Source organism: Theropithecus gelada, chromosome 2 (assembly GCF_003255815.1).
Source record: "Theropithecus gelada isolate Dixy chromosome 2, Tgel_1.0, whole genome shotgun sequence".
In the NCBI taxonomy this organism is placed as follows: domain Eukaryota; kingdom Metazoa; phylum Chordata; class Mammalia; order Primates; family Cercopithecidae; genus Theropithecus; species Theropithecus gelada.
In genome coordinates this window covers 142,201,223-142,206,552 of record NC_037669.1, presented here as the reverse complement: position 1 = coordinate 142,206,552, position 5,330 = coordinate 142,201,223, and the positions used below count along the sequence as shown (strand labels likewise).

Genomic DNA, 5,330 nt, shown 5'->3' with positions numbered 1-5,330 from the left:
CTGAAATACCCTGTACACACACATATACATATACACAATGTCCATATATATAAATTTTATTTATACCTATATATATAATTTTCACCTATACCTATAAGTATATGTAATTTTTTATTTATACCTATGTGGTATATATTTTATATATTTTAGTTATATGCATCCTCTATTTTATGTTTCCGGTTTGTTTTAGGGAATTTGCTTGGGAAGTGGACAATAAGAAGGGCAGGCTTTTCTTTGCTATCTGTGATGAAGACTTGAAAGGGTACACAAAAAAACTTAGTATTTTAGTGGTTAAGATAAGGAAAACGAAAAGAAATTGTGTAGGTGTGTGTGGTACATATATGTGCATAGACGAATACGCAGATACATAGGTAAGTAGATAGATATGGAGCTACCAACTCTCTGCCTACAGCAGTTGTTTTCCTGATGCAGAAAAACCAGAGTGCCACGAAAGCCTCCACATAAACTTGAATAACATTATCTCCTGGGTTCTCCAGTCCACGTCACCAGTCTTAGCTATGTGGTTCATCTCGTGGCCTCTTGTGCTCTCACAACGGATGGGTAGAATTCCTGCTTTAATTCTGGTGCTGGATTGTGCTTTTTAAAATAATTAGATGGTGAGTGGGGAACACACTGACTTAATTTGCCCAAGCAAGACTTTTTCTCTATTAATGAGGGCAGCATGAATAAACTAAAGACCCTTTCTGCAGTAACCTGTCAAAGGCTTTTTCAGATAAAGCATTGGTTGTAGGTTTTCATTTTCAGGAAGAAGGAAAAGAATTACATTTACTTATAAAATAATGAAAGAAAACAGAAAAAGGTTTTTGGTGTCTCTTCATGAATCACTTAAACAAACAAACAAAAAAAGGGATAGATTTGTGAATAGCAACCCAGATGGAGAATTTGCTTATGTGAGGGGCAAAATGGTGCAGTGACTGAAGCACAGATCTTGGAGCCGGGGGCATGGGCTCAGATCCCAGCTGTGTCTCTCACTACCTGGTGTTTAGCTTCTGTGCCTCAGCTGTCCCATCCGTAAAGTGGAATTGAAAGAGTTATCTATCTGATGGAATTCTGAGAATTAAATGGTAATCTGTAAAGAACCTAGATTAGTATTTATTTTAAAAGTGTAGCAGTCCATTCTCTCATTGTTTTGAAGAACTACCTGAGACTAGGTAGTTTATAAAGGTAAGAGGTTTAATTCACTCACAGTTCCACAGGTTGTACAGGAAGCATGGCTGGGGAGGCCTCAGGAAACTTATAATCATGGCAGAAGGTGAAGGGGAAGCAGGCACGTCTTACATGGCCAGAAAAGGAGGAAGAAAGTGAAGTGGGAGGTGCTACACACTTTTAAACAACCAGATCTCCTGAAAACTCTATCATGAGCCAGCACCAAGGGGATGGTGGTAAACCATTGGAAACCATTCCCATAATCCAATCACTTCCCACCACACCCCACCTCCAACACTGGGGATTACAACTCTACATGAGATTTGGGTGGGAGTATAGAGCCAAACCATATCAAAAAGTGTAATGTGCTGAGGGTAACCACCAGTTTACCCTTCTCCATATATGACAGAAATAGAGGAAATAACCTAGAAGGCAATGTAAAGGACTTAGGTTAGAAATAAGAAAGAACTGGAAGATTGTTTTTTAAGTTCTGGAATGGTCTACCCAAGAAGCTGTAAGTGCGTAAAAAACAAAGCAGGAGAGTTAGTTACTCATTTGACCAGAACAGTTTTAGTGCAAATCTGTTATACTAAAGCCATTTCAGAATAAGTACCTACCTTCTTGACCTGATGGCTTAGAATTTCACTCAGTTCTCACGTTGGGTGACTTTAAATTATCTATGTCACTGTTGACCATGGTGGATAATTGTCATTTTCCTAAATGTACATTTGCTCTGGTGGTCAACTACTGCATATTAAATCCCTAGAGAAGAGGCGTGCACTACAGTCAGACCTGCTTGAACATTTAAGATGATAAAGATCGAGCAAACCCAGTGACTCACCTTCTCCACGCTAACTCCTCGCTAGCTCTCCGGCTCATACACTCTCACATCCGGCTCAAGATGGCGGCGGCGGCTGGAGACTCCGACTCCTGAGAGGCAGACGCATTCTCCGTGGAAGACCCAGTGCAGAAGGTGTGGGGCGGCGGCACTGCCGGTGGGGACCGCTAGGAACGCGAGGACTAGGACGAGGACGTCAAGGATAACTGATAACAATGATGACGTAAAAAAAGAAGCAGCAGAAGTAAAACCAGAGGTTAAAAGTTCAGAAAAGAGAAAAACAGCAGAGAAGATAAAAGAGAAAGAACGGCAACAGAAGAAAAGGCCAGAAGAAATTAAAAAGAGGTTAGAAGAACCTGAAGAACCTAAAGTGCTAACACCAGAAGAACAATTAGCAGATAAACTGGGGCTAAATAAATTACAGGAAGAGTCAGACCTCTAATTAGCAAAGGAAACGTTTGGTGTTAATAATACAGTTTATGGAATAGATGCTATGAGCCCATCTTCAAGAGATGATTTTACAGAGTTTGGAAAGTTACTAAAAGATAGAATTACACAATATGAAAGGTCACTATATGATGCCTTTCTTTTTGGAAATCTTAGTTCGAGATGTGTGTATTTCATTGGAAATTGATGACTTGAAAAAGATGACCAATTCACTGAAAACAAAGCAAAACCAAAAAGAAGAAAGGTGTGGTTCCTGGAGGGGGATAAAAGCCACCAGGAAAGATGATCTGGCAGATTATGGCGGTTATGATGGAGGATATGTACAAGACTATGAAGACTTCATGTGACATTTTATCTTTTCCTGGTGTCATTTTGTTTTGTTTTGTTTTGTTTTTGTTTTTGAGACGGAGTCTCGCTCTGTCTCCCAGGCTGGAGTGCAGCCGCGTCATCTAGGCTCACTGCAACCTCTGCCTCCCGGGTTCAAGCAATTCTCTGCCTTAGCCTCCCGTCCTGGTGTCATCTTTATGTTGCGCACAATCCCTTGAACATGTAGTACAACTTCCTTTCCTTTCAGTTCTGCCAAATGCTACAATTGGAAGTTCAGTTGTATCTTTTGTGTTGATTATTTAGCCCCTCGACCCTTAGGTGTTAATGTGCAAATGAGGGAATTTGGATCTTGCTGCCAAGGGGTTAAAATTGGGAGCTTCAGTTGCTACTAAATCATAGTTCAAAACAAACCTAATAATATTGTCATTGTTGCTCTCTGATTTCATAGCAGCAGTCACGGAATTGGAAACAAAAGATTGCAACATGACAAAAAAATTGTATAGTATTTACCAGTATCATTCAGTAATACAGCCTTAACCATACCTCCTTGAACTGCTCCATAACTTGTCAAGAATACCATTTTGCAGCAAGGGCATGTGGTGTGCACCTAGTATTAAAATTGCTTTGTCTTAAAATTGAACATGATGATATTACAAATACATTGTGAAGAAGACTGCTTATCTCAGAGTGAAGATACTGTGGTTGATATCTTCACTCTATAGTTTTTATATCAAACTGCAGCAGTAGTTTGATATAAAATTAAAATGACCAAAACCCTCCAACTTTGAAGCTAAAGGAGGTAAATTTCTCCATTATTGCATTACATGTTGTGGAATCTCTTGAGTGCAAAGTAATTTATGAGGCTATTTCTACTGATGAAGTGCTTCAGCTGGGGGAGGAAACTCTTTACCTGTTTTTATTTGCCAATTTAAGTGTCTGAAAAACCAATCGTTGTTCTCTTAGGCCACAGTGGAACAACTTTACCAGGGTTTTGGCATTTCCTTCCCTTTATAAACATGCTCAGTAAACTGCACCAGTTAACTGCAGTTTGGTAAATTGTTATGTTAACAATTGCGACATCTGCAATGTTTTATAAAGCAACTAATTTAATAAAATCACTATCATGAGGACTTAAAAAAAGATGATAATGATTTACAAACAGCATTTTAACACCCATTTTGACTATTCAGAATAACCTACTCTGCAAGTTGATGCTATCAAACAAAATAGAAAGTTTCTTAAAGTTTTCCAGACTCAGTTGTATGACTTGATACATGCTCTTTAGTTGCTTGAAAAAAGGTCAAGACACAATACAGAACGATTAAAATAAACTTTAAAAACTAGGTTCCTGGGACCATCTGTGAGCTGCTAGTATTTTGCCACCAGGAACCAAAAACTCTCTATGGCCAGCTGATCTTTTGGCCATAACTAATCCAAAAGATGCTTCGAAATAAGCAGAATGAAGGATTTTACATTGTGGGGACTGATTGATTTTACAGGTAACTCTTTCCTAAAGATCAATATAGACACTTATAAACAAGACTGGACAATCTGTAAGAGAGTCATATTTGACTGCAGTATTGTCATCATAGGAAGAGTAATGGTGCTTTTGGTCTATATTACAGTCAGAGTTGAAAGGACCTTAACAATGATCAAGGGTAACCCCTTCCCCTCATTTTTCAGATGGCAAAACTGAGAGACCTCAAGAGTTTAAAATCTGTATTTAAAGCCAAACAGCTTGCTAGTAGCAGAGCTGTGATAAGAATTCAGACCCCCTGCCTAGACCTTCAACTTAATCTCGTCCCTTTTCTCTCTCACCACCCCAGACACCATTGTCCTCATTCAGTTCTCCTGGCCAGCCAGGCTTGATTCCACCTCAGGCCTGGGCACTTGTTTCCTCCACCTGGCCCCCTCTCTACTCCTACGGCTTCTCCTGGCAGGTGTTACCTCAATTATGATCCTTTACAGAGGTTCTTTCTAAAATCCACCAGTCACTCTCTATCATATCACTCTGTTTAATTTTCTTCTCAACACTTATGGATATCTGAAATTATCATCTTTATTAACTATTATTTCTCTATTATCTTCCTGCCATTCACAGGTAACCTTCAGGAGAGCTGGGGCTTTACCTGTCTTGTTCTCTATTGTATTTTCTGCTTCTAGAATGATATCTGGTACAGTGTAGGTGCTCCATGAATACTGTTAAATGCATAAAAGAAGAAAAAGACAGCTTTTAAGAGTTGCTCTGTTTATCTGTATCTTCTGATTATCTTGTACTTCCATCTTAATGTAGCACATTAATACTAACTACTATTTATTGGGGATGTGCTATATTTTCAAATGTTATGTTAGGCCTTTTACAAATCTTATCTCATTGTCTTCACAACAACCCTAAGTGGAAGGCATAATTATCCCTGTTTTACGATGCAAAAGTTGAGGCTGAGAGAATTTAAGTGGCTCAAGCATCTGGCAAAGCCACATTCAGATCTATAGTTTTCCACCTTGAAAGTAATCATGTCTAAGATTTCCAACCTCCTTTATTTATTATATC

The 5,330-nt window shown here is 38.9% G+C and overlaps 1 pseudogene; it reads left to right on the top strand.

Annotated features, from left to right (window-relative positions):
- Window positions 1–2,068: 2,068 nt before the first annotated feature.
- Window positions 2,069–2,799, top strand: LOC112619389 (annotated as a pseudogene).
- Window positions 2,800–5,330: the final 2,531 nt, after the last annotated feature.